The sequence below is a fragment of the Lissotriton vulgaris genome, chromosome 4_1 (genome assembly GCF_964263255.1).
Source record: "Lissotriton vulgaris chromosome 4_1, aLisVul1.2, whole genome shotgun sequence".
NCBI lineage: Eukaryota > Metazoa > Chordata > Amphibia > Caudata > Salamandridae > Lissotriton > Lissotriton vulgaris.
The window spans coordinates 1,751,133,897-1,751,146,875 of NC_141691.1; the positions used below are offsets into that span (position 1 = coordinate 1,751,133,897).

Sequence of the window (12,979 nt, forward strand, 5' to 3'; positions counted from 1 at the left end):
CTTCACACTCTAATATAACCTTTGATACACCCAGTGTTAAACACAGACTACCATTCTTGAAACCATTGACACACCAATACCAGTTACTACATAAGCATACACTGATTGCTAGGTCTATACACACATCCAATCATAGAATCACTCATACATACAGTCACTCATCAATACAACACTATCATCTGCACTCAAACACCTATACAGACACTCACACTCTGCCACTCATCCATGGAGTTACTCACACATCTAGTCAGTCATGCAAAGAATCAATCACACATTCATTTCCTCAACTATACAGTTATACACACACAACACCTTACTTATTCAAACATATACTAACACATACTTACTTTGTTATACAATTACTGATACAAGCACACAATGATCCATACAGCCACTCGCACAATCAGTGGCTCTTATGTATAGTCATTAATATATATGCCAGCTACCCACACACACACTCAGTCTCCCATAAAAATACTCGGGCAACCAATCAATAACACATATAGCCACTCCTATAGCTACTGATCAACACATGCAGTAGCTTACACAACAACAGACATACTGATGCACACATTCAGACATAAGTCACTAACCCATGCATTCAATAAGACACATTTAATCACTCACTCATACATTCAGTCATGTACCTACTAAATCTTTCATCCAGACACTTATACATCCACTCATTCTTCAATATGTAAAACATATTTAAACTTTACAGAAACACACAGTCACTGGATGAGGTCATCAGTGAAGTCACTGACCATGTCATGAATGCTAATTCCTAACTATATATGATCTGAAACCTATGTTTTTTTCAGTGAATATATATATATATATATATTTTTCATGCCTCTGTAAACTAATTGGGAGCCCACTGTACTACCTGCACAGTGCACTTTGTTTTAGTACGCTATATAGAGAGCCAGCTTCCTGCACCCACTAACACGATAATCGCACATTGGTGGTTCTCACACACAACATGGAAACATTTGCCACTCAGGATCAAAACGAAGACAACACTTACAACCAACACCAATGGTTTAGCTTACTGCCCATGTAGGTAAGCGCTTTAGAGCCCCACATAGGGATAGTAAGAGCTATACAATACAACTGATTATGGATGACCTTAGTAACACTCAAACACAGTTTACAAGAGCTTTGAAACTACCACACCCTTCTGCTTAGACCTCGTACATACCACCTGCAGAATGAATTTCAATGCACAGAAAGGACAATTTTGTTATAAGGCCTTGTGCCTTGGTGAGAGTCAGGGAATCACCCAGTACACAACAAGCTGAATAAAGCAGATTCCAATAGCACCCATCGACTTGGGAGGGACCAAGAAAAGGAAACTGTCCCATCATATCCTTTGCTGCCCATTCTAAATTGTAACTAACAATTTAAATACTACTCAAAAAAGGAACTCTATCCCTCCCCCCAAAATCATACCTGTTGAAATATTATTGCCCAATAAGGTTGAAGCGCAGAAACCAAATGCATTTGGATGCACTGGCAGCAATCTACAAGTGGACTCAATATTGGATGTTGACGTTAGCGAACATTTCCCAAGCGCTGGCAATTCAGATAATGGTTGATAGAAAAGGTTTTTAAAAAGTGTAAACTATTGCACAAGGCCTATAAGGCAGAATTTGACTGGTTCTTTTTTAAGGACTAATCTTAGCGGCGTGAAGAAAAAAGTGATTTTTATTGCTGTCAGTAGCCTCTTCTGAATTTCTCCCTGCTTCCTCCGACATGGGAGCACAAAGGAAAGATCAGATTTTTGAAAGGAGGGTATGAGGAGTAGTTCACATCAGCTAGGATACTAATCCCATCAGTCAAACCGAAATAAATAACGCAAGTGAAGCACATGTCATTTTATTTACTTAGTGAGTGTGCCAAAGTGTTCAGCTGCACTTACAAGAGGGTATTCGTAAGCAAGGGGGGAACACTGCAGATCAGCAGGCTGTTAGCCTTCTCTGCATCAAGTAAAATGCACACTGCTCCTTGTTGCGAAGACCTTCGTATTGAGCACTTCACATTTACAAAGCGTTGGATCAAGATCAAACAAGCAATATCCTCGGTGGAAGTTCAAGAAACAAAATACTTCATAGATGCAGATATTCTAAGCAAGCATATTCGAGAGTTGGTTAGTTGGTGAGAGACCTGTCAGAAGAAGAGAAGAGAACATCCCTCATTCCTGTGGGGTGGAGAAGCAAGGTCCAGCTCAGGTTCAGCTTTCGTGTCTTTTTAGGTCTTGCCTAGGCAGCAATTGGGATGTCTCTGAGACACATTGTATTCAGAATATGGGCTTGGAGGACTTCCCATCTTTTTAATTGGCTCCTCTTTCGGTCCTTTGGAAATGCCGGTTTTTTTTTTGGTGGATACGCTTAGTAGTCCCTCCTTTTGGACTTTTGTATCCTCCCATGAGGACTGCCCCTGTTGCATGTGTTCTAAGTCGTGATGCTACGTAGAGAGCTTCATGAGCACTCTTTTTTTGTTGGCCTGCCTCTGTAGATAAGTGTTCTGTTAACTTAGCTTCTGCAGCTTTATTTGCCCTGTTTTCACTTAATCTCCATGTACTGCACCCCCACCCCCCTACAACACTACTTGCATGCCCCCACTTCCCTACAAGATCAATGCGATCGCTGCTTTTTTTGTTGTTGTTATGTTTATATAGCGCAGGCAGGGAGGAGAATAGTTGATTTGCCCAAATGTACAAAATGTTGAGCCAAGGCTCGAACAAAGATCCCCAGCACCTGAGTCAGCAGCTGGCAGGGAGGTTACAGTGCCTAAGGGCTCACTGATTGGCTGACCCTCGCAGAGTGATGTCAGAGCACATGGCCGGCTGATATTGGCTGGCGATAGGCTCCAATGGAAGGCAATGCCAGCAACCAGCTGTAGTGCTCCAGGGTGGTGCATGCTGGGAAGGAAGCTGCTGCAGTAGATCCAACCGTGCCCACTGCAGCTGGAAGGGAACCGCGCGGAGGGGGTGGCACTGCTACTTTGATGAAGACTGGCATCGGACACTAGCAAGGTAGGTTCAATGTGACCTACTGGTGATGCTCTGCACCCCATGGTGCACTTGAAGGGGCATCTGGTATCACCCCGTAGCCCAGGTAGGGGCTGTGGGGTGGACCTATATGTAGCATTAGGGGTTATTTTGTAAACACTGCTGGCCCTGTGTACAGTTGCTAGTCGGTGCCAGGGCGCATGGGCTGCACGTGACTGGTACGGGGCAGCTAAAGATAACCCAACCCAAGCCACCCCCAGGACTTATCCCATATACTACCCCACATTCTGCTCCTCCTATCCCCCATTTAGAATTTGTTCTATGGTGAAATTCTCGCATGTGGGATGAGGCTTACTGCACTTTGACACTGTTTATCCGTAGTTTCCTTCTACCTAAAAACATGGAAGCATTTTTAATTAACCCAACCATGTGTATCACGTGTGAAAAATAACTATTTATGTTTTTAACTCTTCTCTTCCCCCAATACGTAGCCCGATAAGTGCTCCTGACACATCTCGCCTTAGCTTTCTGCCACATACCGCTTTTATTGATCACATGTTTAAACGGTGTGATCCTAGCCTAATCGCCCATCATCCTTGTGTCCCCTTTCCCTGACAAACATAGGACTCCAGGAACGCTTAGAAGCAATCTATATACCCATGTTAAGCGGCATTATATGGAACTGGAATGTTACATTGGCAGCTGCTGCTCGTATCACAAGCTACTGTTATTAATGTTATAATTGTCAGCTTATTAGACAAGAATACATTAGTGGCCTTCATATGCAAAATTGCCAACAGTGAACCACTTCAGTGCTACAGACAGGGTGGCATTCAGTAATGTAAAAAAGGCTTTATCAATTTCTATTGCCTCTACATTGCAAATACATAAGTCATAACTGTTTAAAACATTTCCATTTCAACGCCAATAGCTAACTCAAAAAAGATGAGAGATCTATTGCATTGCAGATGCTTGTTATAGTCTGTAGTAAAACTATGGCCATCAATTTACAAAAATGTTTGATAACATTCCTTTACCAGCTCTGCTGAAGCCACAGGGGTGAACCCTTCTCCCAGAATGTGCACTCAAACAACCTCCTAATCGCTGCTGACAGGCAAAGACAAGGTGTGAAAACTACAGAAAGCACACCCCGTTGATTGAGCAGTTAAAAGGTTTGCAATTCCTGCGCTACTGATCAGAATGTCACAGTAAAATAAAACGTTACAAAATACACAAGACAGAACCTAAGAAAACTCCAAGATCATTCAAATCACTAATTTCATTAAAGCCAATCCCACAGATTTCATTAAAGCAAATCCCTAAGTACTTATCCAGCCTTACTTGAATCTATGATGACTAGATGGCTCCAGAACACCACTTTTCCATTCCTGAACTTTGCTTTTACATGTCATGATTTGGTGTGTTGGTTCAACTGGGACAACTAAAATGAGCCAAGACTACAACTCATGGAATGCACAGGTATGTAAAAGCAAATTTCAGGAATGGAGAAGTGTCCCAGTGACATGGAGCCATCTGGTCTCCCCACTTGTATATCACATAAACCGTACAGTATTTCTGTGTGAAAAAAGGCTGGCCCGTCATGTGCAACTATATGCCACAGGGACTCAGTATAAGGAGCTCAACAACATAGACCGCAACTTTCCAAACATTACAATACAATCTCAAATGACTGCATTTTTTTATTTTAGTGCTTGAAGTTACAGTTTGTTCACGCAAATTAGTTTTCACATATCAAAATTCAACAGATGAATATTGACTGAGCTACTCACACTGGACTGGTCACAACTCCAGATCAATGCATCGTTTAAACTGGTAGGGGCAACCATCAGGATGCGCTTTGCTAGTAAGCCTTAGTGCAAGGGGCTTACCTCATACCTTTTCACATTTAACAGGCTCTTTAGGCTGCGGATCTGTGAATGGAGTGTTCAAATCACACAGCCAAATGGCCCACATTCCATGTAGATGTACATTTCATTTGAAACCCTGTTGTGTAGTTGGCAGTGTTATAAAGAACTATGATGCCCTTCTTTTAGTGTCGAGTGCAGCTTCAGAGTGGTCCCAAGGTCGGTAGGAGAGAGACCTCCAGCCCTCCACGTTGCTTTTTAGCTAACAGAACTATGCACTGTAGGTCTTGTGGGGCCGTGCTCACAAAGGGGTATCCCTAATCAATAATCCCACTAGAAGGCAAGTTGTACTATTTTAACAAGATAGAACTTGCTGATGTTAACTTATAGGGTTAGATTGTCAGCAATGGTATACACACAGATCAGGTTTTCCATGGCCATGCGCGAGCAGCTCGTCCAGTTCAAGTTTTTGCATTACATTCCGGGACTTGTAGTCCCTGTTTATCCCATTATTAGGCCAGGACTACAAGGCCCAGAAAACAAAGCGAGGGCTGGGTGAGAAACTCGTGCATAGATAGTACTTCAGCGTTCTGTACAGGCTTCTCACAACACTTACCAGGAAAAGGCACTAATGTAGAGGCCGTGTGGAAAAGCAACGCAGTACCATCAGAGTCCCACTGTGAGCCTAAACTACTAGATGGAGCGCTCATTTTAGGATAAGTAGTTGCTTCCCGCAGGGACTCTCTAAAATGTCCGTGCAACGCTTCACAACGGAAAGTTACCCTGAAACGGCACTAGAATTCCAAGAGACCCCCTCAGTACAAGCGTTACACTCAAAACTGTAAGGTATTAAGTTTTCAAATAGTCTTTTAATTGATTAAAATACAACCTTTTGCTTTATTGAGTATAGCTTTATTTCACTTAAACTCCTCCAAAATACATAACAACGTACAAAATAAATCTCATTTTACGTTTAACGTTGACGAGTTTCGATAGATAGGATGTATTATGTAGCAGCTACAAATGTTGTCTGGTATTTCAAGGCCCGCCTTTCAATAGAACAATTATGTGAGTAGTACCAAGTACTTTTATACTCTCGTAACTTGTGGCGGATTTATACATAAAACACATTTCTTTTACCTTTGATTTTTCTGTGCTCTCACGCACCAGGGGTCATGTAGAGTTCTGTAAGGAGATGTCCTCCAGGCGTTCACAAACAACCCCGGCCTCTTGTAAATGACTGCTGGGTCACGTGACCAACTTGGGCACCTGATTATATCCCTTTAACCCCATTTGAAACGTAAGCTCTTCCCACACTACGGGAAAGACAGGAAAATAGTTTAAAGTACGGCGCCCCTACGACCCGAGCCAACAAGTACATGCCACCCAGGGCTCCTTGACCCGGGATGTATCAAGCTTTGAAAAGCCAAGCAGGCTGGTGACATTGCGTGCAGTTAAATCTAGCGATAGGAATGAGGACCCGGAAGTATTTTCCATCGGTTCTGATGTTTGTCCCTGAATGGATATCACCATAAAACAAGTGAGCGTGCTTCGGGCTTATTGAGCAGAGAGGTCATCTCAACCAACTGGAAATGTTAATCAACCTAAACTTTTCAGTGAGGGCAGAGACACTTGTTTAGAAGGCTGCTTCACTGATTCTAAAGGGGTTAAACCATTTCGCTGCAGATAATGCCAATCATTGGAGTCAACGCAAAGTTGTGATGTTTAGAATGATAAATATGAATCAACAGTCTGAAAGGATAATTTGACACTAATTTTGCAATATTTGCAGTTCTCATTCATCAGCACATAAAGGGATCAGGAAACACTGGACGAGAAATCCAGTTCATTAGTTAAACAGCAAAGTAGGCAAGAGACTCTTCCTACTTTTGGAATAATATGTTTTGAATTTATGCATCGAGGCATTTTTCAAACTCAAAGATTCTTAATACAGTCACTCCAGATTCTTCCACGTCAGAACTAGATTGCCAAGGAAAATCCCAAGGCATGGCATGTTATTCATCATTAAATGGGTTTTTTTGCATTCTGGTTCATATAATCACTTAGAGCTTCTAACTCTCCCTGATCCGTGCAGGTTAGCTCATCAATTCAGGTTTTTGCTTTGCAACCTGGGACTTGTAGTCCTGTTTTTATAATGGGAAAACATGACTACAAACCCCAGAATGCAAAGGAAAACCCTGGGTTAAATAAGCTACTCAAGCCGCCTTCGACACCGTCTGCCACCGCACACTATGCGCATGCCTCCACGCCACAAAATGAGTTGAGAGATATGATAAAAACAAAACTTCACAAGTGACCCCATGCCACATGTGATACCTTAAGCCATTCCCTTCATTTTCCCAATAACACATTGCTAGCTAGTAGGTGTACTTAATATGTTTAAAAAGAAAAGAGAAACTACAATACCCAGAATGCAGAGTGGCATTGGTTAAATTAAAGGACTGGCTGACGGTGTGACACATGACATGAAACCCCTTGACAGCTATAGGGTACTGTCATGATTCCCTTCCAACACTCTTGTGCACATCCATTTGGAACATGTTTGGGAGCCTTTTGCAATATTGGACGAAACTCACTTGCATGCTATAATTCTGTACTGGCTTCCACTCTTGGATAATATTCAGAACTTGGTTTTGTTAAATCCACATTGGGCTTTGTGCCAGCCAGAATACTTTTGAAGTAAAGACTACATTTCCCAGAACCCTCATCTCATTATATAGCCCATTATTGCCTTCTGGCTTGTAGTGCTAGAGGCACTCTTGTGGTATGACACCATGTGATGACCCTTGACTACCATAATTTTAATTGACTTTGGTGTGTTATTTTATCCTAGCCTGAATATATGACGTACTGCATATGCCTAGGTTCTCATAAAGATTTTGTTATTGTAATCTTACAGTCTTACAGTGGGAGCTGTCACACAGTAGAACATCCTTGTCTTGGATGTGTGGTTCCAGTGGCTGTGGTCATTTGAGGTGTTTTCTTTGTGATGTGTAAATGAGTCCAAGTGCACACCTAAAGTAATTATTTGATGTATTCAGTGTATATATCTTTCTGATTATTCTTTTGAAGACGTCCAGTATATTATTTGCTTGAGTTTTATCTCGTACTATTTGCTGCTTGTTTATTCATGCCCCGGTTACTTACCGGTAATCTTCATTACTCCGAGTATAGTCTTCCTCGCCACATGAGTTACATAGTGAGCTTTAGCTCCACAACAGAACCCTCCAAAGCAAAAAGAAACCACCTCCCACCCCTTCCCAACATGGCCGACCAGTCCCACCTGACCTCTATAAGAGGCGGACCGGCCCAACCAACAGCCTGATCTACCAAGCAAACAATGAAGCCGATAGCCAGACAGGGAGGGGGGGAGGGAACTCATGTGGCGAGGAAGACTATACTCGGAGTAATGAAGATTACCAGTAAGTAACCGGGGCATTACCTCCTCGTAAGTCTTCCTCGCCCCCTGAGTTACATAGTGAGCAAATACCCAAGCCAACAAGGCTTCATTGACCACCAGAAGAACCACACCACACGGTGATGCAGGTAAACCAACATAAGGTTTTAATCAGCATAAAGTAAAGCAAACAGGAATTGCAGCAAACCTGAATCTAGACATAACAGAAAACACACCTCAAGGAGCCACCGCTCCCGCACTGAGAACGGCCCCCGCGAAGTCCCCATGGACAGAACCACCCAAGACAACGCGATAGTGTTCCATAAACATGTGGGGGGACGACCACGTCGCCGCCCGACAAATCTCCTCCGTGGAGACACCCTTGAAGGAGGCCCAGGACACAGCGACACTCCTCGTGGACCGCCCCTGGACCCCCACCGGAACCCCCGAACCCAGCGATGCATAGGAAAGGATGATAGCCTGTTTAAGCCAGCGACTCAAGGTGGAGAGAGAGGGCTTGTGGCCTGATCGGACTGGACCGAAAGTTACGAACAGGCTATCACACCGGGCCAGGGGAGATGTGCGTTCAAGGTACACCAACACCGCCCGCCGGACATCCAGCAAGGCTAAGGCAGGATCCAAGTCGGGGGGGAAAGAAGGTAAGGATACCTCCCGAGCCCGGTTCACCAGGAAAGGAACCTTGGGTAGGAACCGTGGGTCATGCCGGAGCAGCAACCGGTCCGGCAACACCCGCAAGAAGGGTGGGGAGCGGAGGAACGACCCCAGCTCGCCCATCCGCCCAGCCGACACCACGGCAACCAGGAAAATCACCTTGAAGGTGAGAAACCGCAAAGCCACCGAGGCCAGGGGTTCAAAAGGAGGACCCTGAAGCGCCCGCAGCACGAGAGGCAGATCCCACGGAGGGGACAGGCAGAGTGACCTCGGGCGACGGAGAAAACAACTCCGGAGCAAGCGGGCCACCAGGGGATCCAGCCCGTCGAAATCCGGACTGCGGAAGGGCCGCAAGGCCGCCCACTGGGCCCTCAGGGAAGAAGGGGCCAAGCCCAAGGAAAACCCCTCAGCCAGGAAATCCAAGACCCGCAGGGGAACAACGGTGGCGGGGTCATAACCCCGCAGACCGCACCAGCGTGTGAAAGAAGCCCAGTGCCGGGCATAGGACGACAAGGTGGAAGACCTGCAGGAGCCCTGCAGCAAATCCACCACCCCAGGAGAACACCCCCGAGCCAGCAGCGTTACCCGCTCAAGAGCCAGGCCTGCAGATGGAGCCGGCGCAAAACCGACTCCGGGAGCGGGGGGCCCCTCAAGGGGAAGGGCAGATCCGGGATCGGCCAGAAGGCCTGAACCGCCAGATCGCAAAGGAGAGGATACCAGGGGCGGCGGACCCAGCCGGGCACCACCAGGAGCACCCTGGCCTTGTCCATGCGAATCTTGCAGAGGACCCGGGGGATCAGGGGGAACGGGGGGAAAGCGTACAGCAGTCCGGAAGGCCAAGCGAACGACAGGGCATCCACTCGCCATACCCCCGGACCCGGGAGGAGAGAGCAGAACTTGGGCAGAAGGGCCGAGTCCCCGTCCGCAAACAGATCTACCAGAGGAAGACCGAAACGAGACACCAGGCGTTGAAACACCCTCGGGGACAGGGAGAGACACGGAAGCGTGGGAAAGATCCGACTTAGTCGATCCGCCTCCACATTGTCGGACCCCGGGAGATAGACAGCCCGAAGAGACAGGACCGAAGTCTCCGCCCATGAGCACAACTCCTGAGTCAGCAACCAGAGGGAGCGTACCCTGCACCCTCCCTGATGGTTGACATAGCATCTCACCACCTGGTTGTCCGTCCGCACCAAGACATGGTGACCCAGCAGTGACGGAGCAAAATGATGGCAGGCCAGGAGGACCGCCTTCAACTCCCGATAGTTCGAGGAGCAGCGCGACTGAAGGGGATTCCAACGACCCTGAATCGACTCCCCGCCCAAGGTTGCCCCCCAGCCGAGGAGACTGGCATCGGTCGTGAGCACCCTGGATGGGGATACCAAGAAGGGAAGCCCCTCCGCGAGGTGAGCCTCCACCAACCACCACCCCAACTCCGTCCGGAGCCGAGGGGAGACCGGGACCAGAAGCTCGTAATCCTCCGAGCGGGGGTCCCAGAAGGACAGCAGATGGTTGATCAAAGGATAGAGGTGGAGGCGAGCCCAGGGGAGCACATTGATGGTTGCCAACATTAGGCCCTGAACACGTAACCAAAGGCGAACCGGAGCAGACCCCTGAGCCAGCAGGGATCCCAGATCCCGCCACAACGTGTCCCGGCGCCCTAGAGGTAAAAACACCTTCCCCAGCACCATGTCCAGCCGACCCCCAATGAATGCCAAGTCCTGAGCGGGCAACAGATGAGACTTCCGCTCGTTGACCAGGAAGCCGTGGGTGGACAGAACCTCGCAGACTCTCCTGACGTGCAGCATCCCCTTGGAAAAAGAAGAGGCAGAAATTAGCCAATCGTCCAGGTACGGAAACACCCTGATCCCCTCCCGGTGTAGAATACCCACCAGGGGGGCCAGGACCTTAGTAAAAACCCGCGGGGCAGATGATAATCCAAACGGAAGTACCTGGAACTGATAGTGGGAGCCTGCCACACAGAACCTGAGGAAGGGCTGGGAGGACGGATGAACCGGGACATGGAGGTAGGCGTCGAGGAGATCCAGCGAAGCCACCACCTCGCCTTGCACCAGAAGAGGCAGAATCTCCTGCAGAGAGATCATTTTGAACTTAGTATGCGGAATATAAGCATTCAACCCCTTCAGATCCAACACAGGGCGGAACTCCCCAGACACCTTCCTTACCAGAAACAGGATGGAGTAGACGCCCAGGCCCCGCTGTGACGGAGGGACCGGGCGGATGGCCTGTTTGGTCAGCAAGTCCTGAACACCGGCCAGCAACGCCTGTCTCTTGACCAGGGAGAAAGGAAGGGGTGTAGCGCGGAAAAAGTCCGGAGGAGGGGAGGAGAAGGTGATGGATAATCCTTCCCTTACAATCCGAAGAGCCCAAAGATCCGTGACTGAAGACTCCCATGCCTGGATGAAGTGGCGGAGCCGGCCCCCCACAGGGAGCACCCCGGAGGGGGATGGCCGAAAGTCAGGATTTTTGGGCGGCAGAGGAAGTGGCAGCCGCCGGTTGAGACCGGGATTTTCCGAAGTAAGGTGCGCCCCGGCTGCGACCCCTTCCACGAAAGGGCGCGCCGCCCCTACCCCTGGAAGCTGAGGGGAACACCCGGCCACGACCCGTGAAGCGGGGCTCAGATGACCTGATGGGAGCCAGCAACTTGCGGTCCTCCGCCGACTTCTTAATCATCGCCTCCAGAGGTGGACCAAACAGCTTAGCCCCTGTAAATGGAATTTTCATGAGCAGCGCCTTCTGGGCCGCTTCCGACTTTCAATGCCGCAGCCAGATCTGTCGCCGGGCCTGAATCGCCGCACCCCCCGCGGCCGCCGCCGCACCCAGGGTGTCAAAGGAAATGTCCGATAGCAGGCGAGTTTGCTGTTCCATCAGGGCTAGCGTGGGTACCACATCAGCCCCTTGATCCAGGAGTTCCCCCAAGGACTGGAAGTCTCTTAACAGAGATTGCACCGTGCACGACAAATATGCCGAGGCCCGGATGGAGAAATTTGCAGCCGCATAAGATCGCTTCGCGGCAGCTTCCACGCGTCTGTCCACCGGGTCAGAGGGAGAGGCGTCTTCCGAAATGATGGAACCCTGGGACGACAGACCCACAACCAGTGAGTCCACCTTCACTGTCGGGGGGAAGTCCTTGGTGAACTCCTCCACCGCGTAACGTTTCATCAGAAAACGCGGAAAGGTCTGCTTATCAATGTCCAGCCACTCCCCCTCGATGACCTTCTTGACGGAGGCATGCAGTGGCAGGGAGTCCGGCGCCCTGCGCTGGTATTGGACAAAGAAATCCTCGGACGCCTCCTCCGCTGCAGGTGGCGGGAAGGCCAAGTTATCCTTAATGTGCGCCAGGACCTCACGCAGTTCCTGGCCCTGAATGTAGCGACCATGAAGATCCTCCTCCTCCCCCTCCGCATCCGATACCGGGGAGGGGTCCCTGCGCGGCCGTTTCGGCGAGGAAGGACCCTGCGCATCACGTATCGCCAGGGCATCGGCGACCGCAGACTGGATCATCAGCTGTAATGCCTGAGCCGAAATGAGCAAAGCAGAACAGGGGCCAGGTCCCTGACCCGCCGTGACATCCTCCTGCTCCATCTCGCCAGAGAACCACAAACCAAGTAAGTGGAGAAACTCACTGACCCCCCGGATCAGGGGGCCTAATAAACCGCCCGAGGACACAGCTGTAGGTCCTCAACTCATGCGCTGCACCTGGCGCGAAGCCCCGCCCCCTGAAGGCGGGACGCGACCTCGGCCAATCAGGGCACGGCACAGACTCGCGCGCCGCCGCTGAAAACCTCCTGTCCGGCGGCAGCGTCCAGCGCTGAAATCCGCCTCCTCCGCCGGTGTTCGGGAGCCCCCGTGGAGTCGACCAGGAGGACCCCTTACCGCCGCGGGAAGACAGTTCGCCCGGCGGCCACCGGTAAGCTGTTGTTGCACCTGCCCGTCAGGAGGCGAAGCCATCGCAACGTAGGCAGTCAGCTCACCGAGACCGACCGCGCG

The 12,979-nt window shown here is 49.0% G+C and overlaps 1 protein-coding gene across 1 annotated transcript in view; it reads right to left on the reverse strand.

Annotated features, from left to right (window-relative positions):
- FBXO43 (F-box protein 43) overlaps positions 1-6,169 on the reverse strand; it is a 337,912-nt gene extending 331,743 nt beyond the window's left edge. Inside the window, exon 1 of the mRNA XM_086967027.1 lies at positions 6,019-6,169. The gene's annotated coding sequence lies outside the window, so the exon portion shown is untranslated. The remainder of the gene's footprint in view (positions 1-6,018) is intronic.
- Positions 6,170-12,979: the final 6,810 nt, after the last annotated feature.